At 32.7% G+C, this 12918-nt stretch overlaps 1 pseudogene; it reads left to right on the plus strand.

Annotated features, from left to right (window-relative positions):
- Window positions 1-4589: 4589 nt before the first annotated feature.
- On the plus strand, window positions 4590-11536 carry LOC107782399 (phosphoglycerate kinase, cytosolic-like; annotated as a pseudogene).
- The last annotated feature ends 1382 nt before the right edge of the window (window positions 11537-12918 follow it).

Below are 12918 nucleotides of genomic sequence, written 5' to 3' on the forward strand. Positions count from 1 at the left end.
AACTTTTGAACTTGTAAGTCAAAGTTAAGGAAGGACTGCTTGTCCTTAACTTTTGAACGTGTAACTGTAAGTTAAGGACTATCTGCCCTTAACTTTTGAACTTGGAAATCAAAGTTAAGGATCTATTGTCCTTAACTCTTGAACTTGTAACTGTAAGTTAAGGACTGCTTGTCCTTAACTTTTGAACTTGTAACTATAAGTTAAGGACTATCTGTCCTTAACTTTAGAACTTGTAACTGTAAGTTAAGAACTATCTGTCCTTAACTTTTGAACTTGTGTCCTTGACCATTGAACTTAACTTTAGGACTTCAAGACTACATTTCCTTATTACCAAGTACTTGTATTTCATCTGAAGTGACTGAAGGAGTTTTCTGTTCAACATTTTGCGAGACTATTTCTATCTCTGGATCAATATCATAAGGAACTTCTTCGTCACTATCATCATTTAACTCAGAATCCGCAATCTTTGTATTAGCAGCTGTTTTCAAAACCAAAAGCATCGTTGTCAATCATAACAGTAGTGAACAAGCGCAAATTAAAACGAAGTCTTTATGTTTTGAATGCATCAGTGTATTTCCGTTTGGGGAGGAAAGGGTAACACAATCTTTTCATATTATTTTTAATAGACTAGTGGCTACTATTGCTAAGCATTAAAAATGTTGGATAAAAAGTAAATACCAGCTTAAACATTGGCTACCTCACGCTATTTCTACAACTATTTACCTTTTAATGCCCAGGCCCAAACTATTTACTACTCCGACCCATGCGGCCCAAACTATTTACCCGCTTATTCTTTATTCTATTAAAATATCTCTTCTTTATACACGGAGAATTTGGACGAGGGCACAACTTCAGGTTCCAAATCCCATCTCTCAAACCCTAGCTTCCATTTTACACTCCTAACAAATCCGAATTTGTCTTCTTTCTTCTAAATTAGTAGTAATTTCTTCTTTGGATTTTTAACTTGATTTGTTGTTATTAATAATAGATGGATCGGTACCAGAAGGTGGAAAAACCAAGAGTAGAAACACTCATTGATGCAAATGAGATTCGTATTACCAGCCAAGGCCACATGTGAAGCTATATTACCTTCATACACTGAGAATTTGGACGAGGGCACAACTTCAAGTTACCCCTAGTAGGTAGTTGATGACTTTATAGGAGCAGAGAAATTTGGATAAAGACCTAAGATTAAAGAAGGCTTGGTCTTAATTTTAGTAACTCCAGGTCCTTGAATTATTTTCTTGTTTGCTATTTCTTGGCTTACTTGTAATTTGTTCTTGCAAAATTGTTCTTCCATTTTCCTTATATCCTTCTTCAAAAAGAAATTAGATCTGATTATCTAAGAAGTTGAGCTCTGGCTAGTTTCAATTATGTTCCTATTTTTCTTGATTGTTCTTTCCCTAGCTCTTGCTCTTGCCTTGGCTTAAAATTTTTATTTTGTAGATGTCTTGTTTGATTCAAAGTGGGTGTTGTTAAATATTATTTATAATACCTTATGGAAGTTCATAATGAAATTTGATAGCATTTGGAGCTGATTTGAGGCGATTGAGTTGGAAATTTCAGCTGAAAATCGAAAAAGAACACAACTACCCAATGGTATATTGCTATGGTATACAATATGCTGTAGGAGTATATAGCTATACTGTAACAGTATACTATTATAGTTTACAATATACTGTAACAGTATATTGTAATAATCAAAGAAGAACACAACTACCTAACAATATACCGCTACAGTATAAAATATATAGTTATACTACAACAGTATACTATTATAGTATACAATATATTGTTATATTATACTATAATAATATGCAATATACTGTAACAGTATGCTGTAATAGTATACTTACTTATTACCCGTAAATTCACTTGCCTTTTCCCTTTTAATTTGCTTTAAGCTTTTACCCAGCGTGAGAGGCAAATTGAAAATGCAAAATAAAATAAAATATTATAGTATGCTATATAATGTAACGGTATACTCTTTCAATTAGATCCTTTTAGAATTTTTTGAAATTTTTATTGACAACTGATATTATTTCAGTTTAATAATTGAATTAAATTTTTTTTAACTCTTTGCGTACAATTGTATACCTGTTGATATAGCTATATACTATACTGGTATCATATGTTAGTTAATATTTTTTGATTGTATTAGCTACATTTAATAGATACACAATTTGATTTTTCTTTAGTAATAGTATAAAAAAAGAATAATAAAAAATAGTGAAAACAGTAAATGAAATTAGATTATGAAGAGAAAAAGAATATAAAAAAAGAAGTTAAATGAAATTAGAAAAGGAAAAAAGAAAAAAATAGAAGAAGAAACCGAGAAAAAAGAAAAGGAGAAAAGAAAAAAAGAAAGAAAAGAAGCATAGAAATAAAAAAGAATTGTAGAATAAAGAAAAAATTTCCCACAAAAACTACTATGGGTAGGAAATGTAATTAGTTTATGGGTAGAAAAACAAATGGGTAGACAATGGTAAATAATTTTGTTTTTGTGGGTAACTGTATCAAAACCCCATGAAAAAATTATTAACCAGTGAGCTTAACTTTTACATTAACAAAGACTTAAATTGAGGGTTCCTCAAGTCTGGGAGATTTGGAATTCTCCCATAAGTGATTTTATTATCTGCCAATTAACCCATTTTCTATTTATATTAAATTTGAATCGGGTTAAATAATTTATTCTTTTTTTTGTTTGCATTACTCGTTTTCGATTCGTCCATACATGACCCGATTCCCCGTTTGCCACCCCTACAATATAAAGAGATGCCAAATTGGTGTAAGGGGTTAGAGTGGAGCTAATATCTATCAAAAGGTTAGTTTAAATGCATGCCCAAGATTGCTCAACCACACCTTTTCTTCATTCTCTTCTTTCACCAACCTTATCTGTTTACCCCAAAACAAGAAAAGTGAAATCTAGCAAGTTACTTGTTATAAGGAAAAAACAAGAAAAAAAAATAATAACAAGGCCATGGAAATGGACATGCTTAAACTTGTCGGTGATGTGCGTAGTAGCGAAACCAGAATTTTCGCTAAAGAGAGTCAAAATATAAATAAGTATGCATGCAAAGAAATTAAGGGGAGTCAATATATAGTATATATAAATAAAAATAAAAAATTTAATCTCTTTACGTAAGGTAATTTTTATCAATCGACTCCCCTAACTAATGACCACTGGATATACGCACTAATAATGAAAAGACACTCCACAGAATTTGTGTTTCATTGCCTTCCTTCTTAGTGATTGACATTGAAGCTACTTTCTTGAATTGTTCATACATTCATTCCCTTTCAAATGTCAATAAGTGAAGAGGCAAGCTCCTGTTATAAGGAGCCAGTACTCTATACACTATTATAATCACTGAACACTACCCCTTTCTCAATGTAAAAATAATGTATGCAATTCCTAACATAGCATTAGTAGCTTGAACACTCGCTTATGACCAATGACGTACATAGAATTTTACATATGCGATGTCATAATTTGAAGAAATGAATAAATCATTATAATGATAAGCGGTGTCATTTTCTATACCTATCTCCAATATTTATATTTTTCTTATAAATATCTAATGAAAAATTTCGATCAAGCGGTATATCCCGTGATACCGCATGGTATAAGGTACATATGCCCCTGCATTTGACACCACCGATAGGTGCGAAGAGATGGTTATAGTTTATTTAATATATTAGTCGAATCAATAAGTTTCGAATACTAAATATTTAAATTAAAGAAGGAAGTTAAAAAAGAAAAAAGCAAAGTTTTTAGCATTTTCAAACCAAAACATAAAATGCTATTTGTTCACATATTATTGTACTTGCCCTTGGTATATAGTGCGCCCAAACAGAAAGCAATAATATTTTTATGAATTAATTAAGAAAATGAATATATAACAAATAGAAGGAAGTGCGTACATAATGAAAGAATGTACAGATCAACAAACTTGTATAACAGTCAATATAAGCCTAAAATCATTGGCTAATTGATGTAATCATTGTACATCATTCATGTACATCTGTAATCACATAGATTTTCCAGGGCATATATATATTGTAAAAAGCCTAAGAATATATTTATAATAAGAAAAACAACATAAACTTCCAAAAAAGATGATGAATTAAGAAAATTTAAACGACAACTCTTCTTAAAAGCAGAGACGAAACCATGATTTTAACTTTGTGAGTTCTGAAATTCAAAATGAGGACATCATGGCTAACGATTGGGTTCATAATTTAGTATTTGTGAATGTTTAATTTCTTAACACAAATACATTGTTTGAGTAAAAATTAGTGAGTTCAGTCGAATTCGTATCCAGACTTCTAGCTTGGCCCCTACTTATAAAACCAATACATTAAAATACTTCCGAAATATGACTGGCTGGAATCTTAGAAGCATGATGTGCATGTTAACAATGGCGGACTCAATGCACAGTTTACGAGTTCGGTAAAATTCAATGCGTCCAGGTTAAATCATATATATATATATATATATATATATACAAAAAAATAAGCTTTCGCAAAGTTAGATATATATTTCAGAACCCGCAATATCTAAATCGTAAATCTCTACTATGAGCACTATGAGAGGGAGCTTTGGAGCAACAGTAAAACTGTCTTCTTGTGACCTATATGTCATAGATTCAAACTGTAGAATCGGTCAGGAATGCTTGTATGAGGGTACGCAGTACACCTCCCTTGGGGTACGGCTCTTTCTCATATATATTTCATAACCATTACATCTAAATTGTAAATCTCTACTATGACCACTATATTAATGTACAGTGTCCTATACTGTGACAAATGTCTTTGCTTTTATTTTAATTGCTCCAAAATACCCAAGTAATTTACTGAATTCTATAGTTGTAGGACAGGTACAGGTGAAAAAAGACACCCCACTCCCCAAACATGATGCTTGAATGAATTATATCTATCAGGTTGTTTGGTTCAAAATCAGATTATTTTGAGATTATATTTAAGATTATAATTCTGAAATTATAACTAAAATATTTATTCCACCTTCAATATGATATAGATAATCCCATGATTATAATATTAAAGTTATCTTCATTTTTAAAATATTACATTTTAAAAATATATAACACATATTGAACATCCTTTGTCGGAATTTTTTCCACTTTTTTAAAATTTGAACACCCTTAGATAAATTCCTAGCTTCGACACTGTATATATATAACCTTCAATATGATGTAAAAATTATCTTGATTTTAGCTATTCTTAATCAAATAAAAATAAATTTAATCTCAAATTTGATATCGGAATAACCCACTTAATTGTACAACTTATCATTTTTTGCTTCTCAAATATATATGCACGATTGGCTTGGTAAAAGATGTTGTCAGAAACACTGTATATCCTGATGTCTAGGTCCTATCATATTTGTTTCTTAATCCCAATATGGGGCGACAATCTATTTATGTTACCAATTATTGTGCTAATAATTGATGATCGATAAATGACACAAGTTTCATGCCTTTCAACCTCAAGAAATTCCTCAAATATTCTATCCGTCTTTAAAAAAGAAAGAAAAGAGAGCAGTACTTCATCGACTACCATAGCTCTTGTTTGTTCAGAACTAAATATATAGAAAATATTCAATCATTAATGATAATTACAGTTCTCTTCTCAAGTAATGCTGCATTCACTGCCTTAAATATATAGAAACTGGATACAATATGTGAATAGGGTATTCTTTTGGTTGGTTTTGAATGAATTCCATTGAATATAAGATTTTCAGTTCATATGACAAATCGATCGGTTAGATTAGGGGTGTACATGGACCGAGTTGGTTCGATTTTTATTAAAACCAAATCAAACCAACTAGGGGTGTTCAAAAGAACCAGAAAAACCGAACCAAGCCGAACAAAAAACCCGATACTTTTTAGGTTTGATTTGGTTTTGGTTTTGAATTTTAAAAGCCGATCAAATTTGGTTGGGTTTTGGTTTTAATAAAAAAATAACCGAAAAAATTCGAACCAAACCGACTATAGAAGTAGCTATTTAAATTTACTATTATATATATATATATATATATATATATATATATATATATATATATATATATATATATATATATATATATATATATATATATATATATATATATAAAGTTTCTAAAATTTTATGGTACATATTAGTCATTTGTATTTTTAGTCTAGTTCTTTGCTATTATAATAATTTAATTCTTTGCTTTTTACATCCTAGTTTGATTGGTAGTTTTCTTTTACTAAGTACAAGAATTTATTTCATGTTAAAAATAATCGATTTTTAATAGAGTACTTAAATTCGTCATCACCATTTGATTCAATTATCATCAATATATCTTGAAAATGATAGATTTATCAAAGAGCAATTGATTTGATAGTGTTACATTGAAAATATAGTCGCCGGAATATGCGTTTAGTAGTGTATGTCTTATATTTAAGAAAAAATCGATAAATAACCAAAAAAATCGAAAAACTGACATAGACCGAATTGATAAAAAATCGACTCAATTGGTTTGGTTTGGTTCCAATATTTGAAAAATCGACTTACTTGGTTTGGTTTCTTTTTAGGAAAAAACCGACCCAAACCGAATTATGAACACCCCTAAAACCAACTATATCGGTTTGGATTGGCTCGGTTTTATCGGGCTTTCTGGGTTTTTTTTGTTACATGAATAATATATTAATCTTACTTTGTTATTTGATAAGTAAATATATGTTTAATTTGAAAAAATTGGCAAACATATTATCTATTAAAATATTTTTATGTGATAATTTTCTTAGTAATACATGATAATTATTTTTTTAGTTGCCGACAATAATTTTTTATTGATATATGCTTTCAAGTTTAAATGAATTTAATAATTAAACATAAAAATCAATATGGTACTTAAATAATAATATGTTCTATTTAATTTTCATTTATCGAAATACCACTTCAAATTCGAAAAAAGATATAAGAATCTAATAGATCTTGACATATGAATATGGAAGAATAAAGAGGTTGATCCATTTGAATAACACTTGATAAGAAAGTGATCATACAACACATTATTTAAAGTTAATAAAAATGGAGCACTTCATATTCTATAAATATTAAATCACATAAGAGAATCCAAAATATTTCTAGACAATTTTAAAAAAAAAATCTATATAAAGTCTTAAAAGTATATATAAAAGTTATATATTTATATGTCGGTTTGATTCGGCTTTTTTTACTCAATACCAAACCAAATCAAATCAAACCAAACCTCATTAGGGGTTTTAATCCGTCTGATTTGACTTTTCGATTTGGTACGATTTTCCGGTTTGATTTGTACACCCCTAGCTTAGATGTTAGGTGTTGGTTTATATCAGTTTGTATCTAGGGTTATTCTGTCAAAGTAGATTAGGAATAATTAAGTTAATTTTTATTTACTAATGCAATTATAGGGCAGGTGGCTTAAGGGGAGACTAATAAAGTCATTGCTTTAGGCCTCTTAAATTTTGAGGCCCAAAAAATATTTAATTGTGAATTCTCTATCTTATTTTCGTTTAGATAATATTGAAATTTATAGAAAAAAGAAAAAAGTAAAACTCCTTATAGAAGTAGAAAGAAAGACTATCTAATTTTTAACAATACAAAATTTTTAAAATTTTGAATTAAGCTACTCAAATCTTCATTTTGCTTAATAATATTTTTTACAATAAAATCCAAGATAATACATTGTAAATGCGCGACTGACATCTAATTAACTTGAATTTCTTACCAATATAAATATTAGTACTCTGCATTATCTTTTGTAAGATAGCTATAATACAGTCATAAAGAAAGAAAAAAAGAAATCAATGTAAATATTAATATTATGTTTTGCTAGATAACTAAGGTTAACTTGTTACTCCTCGGTGGAGGTCTGATATTTACTTTCCATAAAGCCCAAGGCTACTATGTTATATCGTCACTTGTGGAGGATGTAATGCTTGATCCAGCAAAATCACTTATTGAAAAGGCAAAGGAAAATGGTGTATCTCTATTTCTTGCTGTTGATGTTGTGATAGCAAATAAGTATTCAGCTGGTGCTAATCGCAAGGTTGTTCCAGTATCTAAAATTCAACATAATTGGATGGCTTTAGATAATTGGACCAGTTGCTATCGCGTCTTTCAGCAACAACTCCAGATACCACCAAAACTATCATTTAGTATGGACCTATGAGAGTGTTTGAGTATGACAAATTTGCTACTAGAATGGAGGCTACTGCAAAAAAATGGGCACAACTTGGTAGAAATGGAGTAATGTGATGACCCAAAAGGTCATCTCTTATTTTAGAAGTCAAATTTGTGTTCCGAGGCCTTAAAAACCTCCTTTTATTTTATCTCAATTTGCATGTGCAGTCCAAGTGCGTTTCCGGAAAGATTTTATGTGAAATTTAAGAAAAATAATGAATTTGGCCTTTAAAATTGGTTAAAGTTGACTTCGGTCAATATTTTTGGTAAACGGACCCGGACCCGTGATTTGACGGTCCCATAGGGTCCGTAGTAAAATATGGGACTTGGGCGTATGCCCGGAATCGAATTCCGAGGTCCCTAGTCCGAGAAAAGAAACTTTTAAAGAAAATTATTTGCTGAAAAATATAAAGACTTTTGGAAATGAAATGGTGTATATGTTTGATGGTATCGGGCATGTATCTTAGTTCCGGAGCCCGGTACAGGCTTAAAATAATAATTAAGTCGAACCCATGAAATTTGGTAAGAATCAGAGTTGATTTGATATAAATCGGATCCTTAGTCGAGAAAATGGAAATTTTAATGTTCTTAAAGGATTTCATGAATTTGAGGTTAATTCGTAGTTGTTGATGTTATTTTGATGATTTAATCGCACAAGCAAGTCCGTATGATATTTTTAGACCTGCGTGCATATTTGGTTTGGAGCCCCGAGGGCTCTAGTGAGTTTTGGATAGGCCACGGGGTGAGTTTGGACTTAGATAAAGTTTCTGTTGCAGCTGGTATGTATTGTAGGCTCTGATCTCGCAATTTCAAGGTCAGGCTTCGCAATTGCGAGCCCAATAGGCTTGGCAATTGCGAGGGCTTGATCGCATTTGCGAAGAAAGCCTAGGCCTGCCTCGTTCGCATTTGTGAACTCTTCTTCGCAATTGCGAAGTACAAGCTGGGGAAGGGACTGATCGCATTTGCGATCTTTTTGCCGCAATTTCGCAGGTTGGTGTTTGCAATTGCGAATATCCCTTCACAATTGCGAAGGCAACAGTGGTGCGATGGTTCTCGCATTTATGATGTTCCTTCGCATTTGCGAAGCTCCTGTCGCAATGCGATATCTGCGACCTGTTAAGTAGGATTTTAACGGGATTTCAACTCATTCTTCTAATTTTTCAAACCCTAAGCTCCCTTAGGCGATTTTTCAGTGAAAAATTCTTCCCCAAATTGTAGGTAAACAACTTCTAACTCATTTCTTTCAATCTACTTCATCTTTTCACACGATTCATCTTAAAATCTAGGGTTTTCATGGGAAATTGGGTGCTATTGGGTAGAAATTAGTATTTTCAAATTTTGGGGATTTGGACCTCAATTTGAGGTCGGATTTCAAAACTAATTGCATATTTAGGTTCGTGGGTGAATGGGTAGTCGGGTTTTGGTTCGAACTTTGAGTTTTGCCCAAGTGGGCCTGGGGTCGATTTTTGACTTGGGAAAAATAATGGGAAATCTATTCTCATGCATTAGAATTGGTTTATTTAGCACGTATTGATGTTATTAAGTAAATTGCGGCTAGATACAAGCGGATTGGTGGTGGAATCGAGGGGTAAAGCAGTGATTGAGTATTGAATTACTCGTTGGCTTGAGGTAAGTGTTTGGTCTAACATTGACTTGAGAGAATAGGAATTCCCGACTTATTTGCTACGTGAAATTCCATGTGTGTGGCGTATAGGTGTGGTGACGAGTACCTATGTTCCACCAAAATTACCATGTTTAGCTGTTTCCCTTCCCCGTTTCCTATTATACTGTTTCCCCGTCTTAAATTGCTACCTGTTTATAGTTGTTTCCCTGCCTAAATTGCTGCTCCATTATAAATGCTTCCGTGCCTTAATTTCTACTTGTCCATAACTGCTTCCATGCCTTAACTACTACTTGTTCATAAATGCTTCCCTACCTAATTGCTTTATATTGATCGTTGCTCTCCTTATTGAAGTATTCAATTGTTTTCTGGTTACGTTTTATTATTCTGTTGGACTTTATTGGTTTACAGGTGCCTCGTGGTACACCTTGGTTGGTCTCGCTGGATAGGTTACACTGGTGAAGTTGTTTAGTTGTAGTGATATTTCGTTGTGTGATTGAGGTATAAGAACGTTGGAGGATTTGGCTTAGTCCGTGAAACACTTGTCTTCATTTTTGTGATTTGTGTTGATCTGTAAATTGGGATCGGGGTGCACGCCGCAACAGTATTATATGATGGGATCGGTTTGCACGCCGCAACAAGGAGTAATAAGAGTGGATAGGTAGAATCGGGTTGCGCGCCGAAACCTGAGAAATACGGGTGATATGTGTTGAAGAGTAATAAGGGTGGACGGGTGGGATCGGGTTGCACACCGCAACAAGGAGAAATAAATGAAATTATTGATACTGTTGTTGCTATTTATATGATGGGATCGGGATGCATGCCGCATCAGTTGTTGTTATGTGTTCATATTTGTTGAGATCCATTATCATGATGTTGAAACACCCTTAAGGATTCGTTATAGCTGAATACTAGTAGAACAGTTGGATTCCGGATTTATTTAATATCAGTTATTGTTTATTTACATTCTGTATCTCTTTTCCTTTTAGTATAAACTATCGCAGGTTGTATATGTTGTATGCCCCGCCGTAGCCTCATCACTACTTCGTCGAGGTTAGGCTCGGTACTTACCAGTACATGGGGTCGGTTGTACTGATACTGCACTCTGCACTTTCTGTGTAGATTTCGGAGCTAGTGGCTGATCAGAGTTTGAGGGTGCTGCCTTTAGTTCAGGAGACCCAAGGTAGTCCTGCAGGCATCCGTAGGCCCTGGAATCCCCTTCTACCTTTACTGTATTATGTTTTTACTTTTCCTCCGAAACAGATGTATATTTTCTTCCAGACCATTACTTGCAGTAATCATAGACGGTTCATGAGTTGTGACTCCAGTTCTAGGTAGATGTTATTACGGATTTCGTTAATGTTCAAGTTAAGCTTTTAAATTGTTTCTTCTGTATTTATTTCTGTTGGTTCATTTCGTTAAGTCTTAAATATCCGAAAGATAAAGGAAAAATGTGTAATAAACTGTGACGTTGACTTGCCTAACGAGTTTAATGTTAGGTGCCATCACCGCTCCGAAGGTGGGCAATTCGGATCGTGACAAGTAACAACAATCATAACAGGTGTCGAGTCTATTACAGCTGTTGAAAAAGTGGGGCTTGCGGACAAGATGAGCCACATTTCAATGGGAGGGTTTGCCAGTAAAGAGCTTCACAAGGGGATACCGCTTCATAGGGTGCTTGCACTTGATGATGATGCTTGAGCAGTAACTATGCTAGAGTCATGGTCTTCCCTTTTTTAGCTCGTGTTTGGATTTTGACAAAAGTAAGTTTTGTGTATAATGTATTCTTCAGTGAACCTCAAACTTTTGCATAACAAACTCTAGATGTAAATTGGTCTATAGACAAAATGAAAGAAAAAAAAGTCTCATTATTAAAATATGACTTTAGGGCACAAGTTTTATTGCGACGTCCTAGTTACAAGGTTAAATACCCAAATGAACGCACTTATCTTTCATAGTCTATGTTTGCATGAAATTATCTTCCATCTCTTACTTCTATTACTTTATTTACTTTTGCATAAATCTGTTTAAAGATTATTTTTCTTACTCAATCTCTTAGGAAGTGCTTGGCCTAATTATCTGATTTACTACATTTTTAAAATGTATTGTGCACTTTATTTTATTATTTTAAATAATTATGAAATTTATTGAAACAAGTCACGATATCACGCACTTGTCTGTTTTCACACACACATTGCTAATCATGCCACGTGAAACGTACTCATGATTCAAAATATATTTACTTTTATTATTTGAAGTTGTGATCAAGTCGCGTGAACACACACTTGAGTTGGAGTTTACGTATCATGACTATGCCACGGGAACTGTACCCATAATCACGATGATTCATCTAATTAAGCCGTGCCTAAAGCACACTACGAGTGTTTATAAGAATCATTTTTCTCTAAACTAGTTTGAGATTGTTGTGGGGCCAAAAGCTTATGGAATTTAATTGTGGAAGAAATAAGTAGATTAGTTACAGAAAAGTGGATTAGCCTTATTAAATTCAATTTTTTACGGGTTTGAGATTTTGGTGCAAGGTCATAGGTTGTATTCACATATTGTGAATCATGCACACATGATTTTAATCACTGAAATCCAAGAATGAGCACACGTGAATAAAAGAATTATTCTACATATTCAGAATCAAGTTATAATTACAAACAGTTTAAACACAAGCCTATGGATTTAACTAGTGGGGAAAGATGGACGTAATTATATATAAATAGTTGTCCTACTTATTCTAATTTGGTTATTTTAATCAAGAACAGAGGTGAAGACAAATGTATTCCCCATATAAAATGATTCGAATTGTGACCGGGGCTAATTAGATCTCAAATGCCGAGGTCTTCAATGGGCTCTCCTTGGTGAAGCCCAGAATCTGTCATTAATTAACCGGGCCACATAATGACCAATTCTATCTTTTAGGCCCAATAGAGTGAATTCAAACTCCAAAAATTAGCAGAAAACTGCTAACATGAATTATAGGACAAAATCTGCAACCATTCAAGTCCAGCATTGATTTGCAATTAATCTGAATAACGTGAGAGGTTCATAGCCTATCAAATTGAAATAATTACATC

This window comes from Nicotiana tabacum, chromosome 20 (genome assembly GCF_000715075.1).
Source record: "Nicotiana tabacum cultivar K326 chromosome 20, ASM71507v2, whole genome shotgun sequence".
Lineage (NCBI taxonomy): Eukaryota > Viridiplantae > Streptophyta > Magnoliopsida > Solanales > Solanaceae > Nicotiana > Nicotiana tabacum.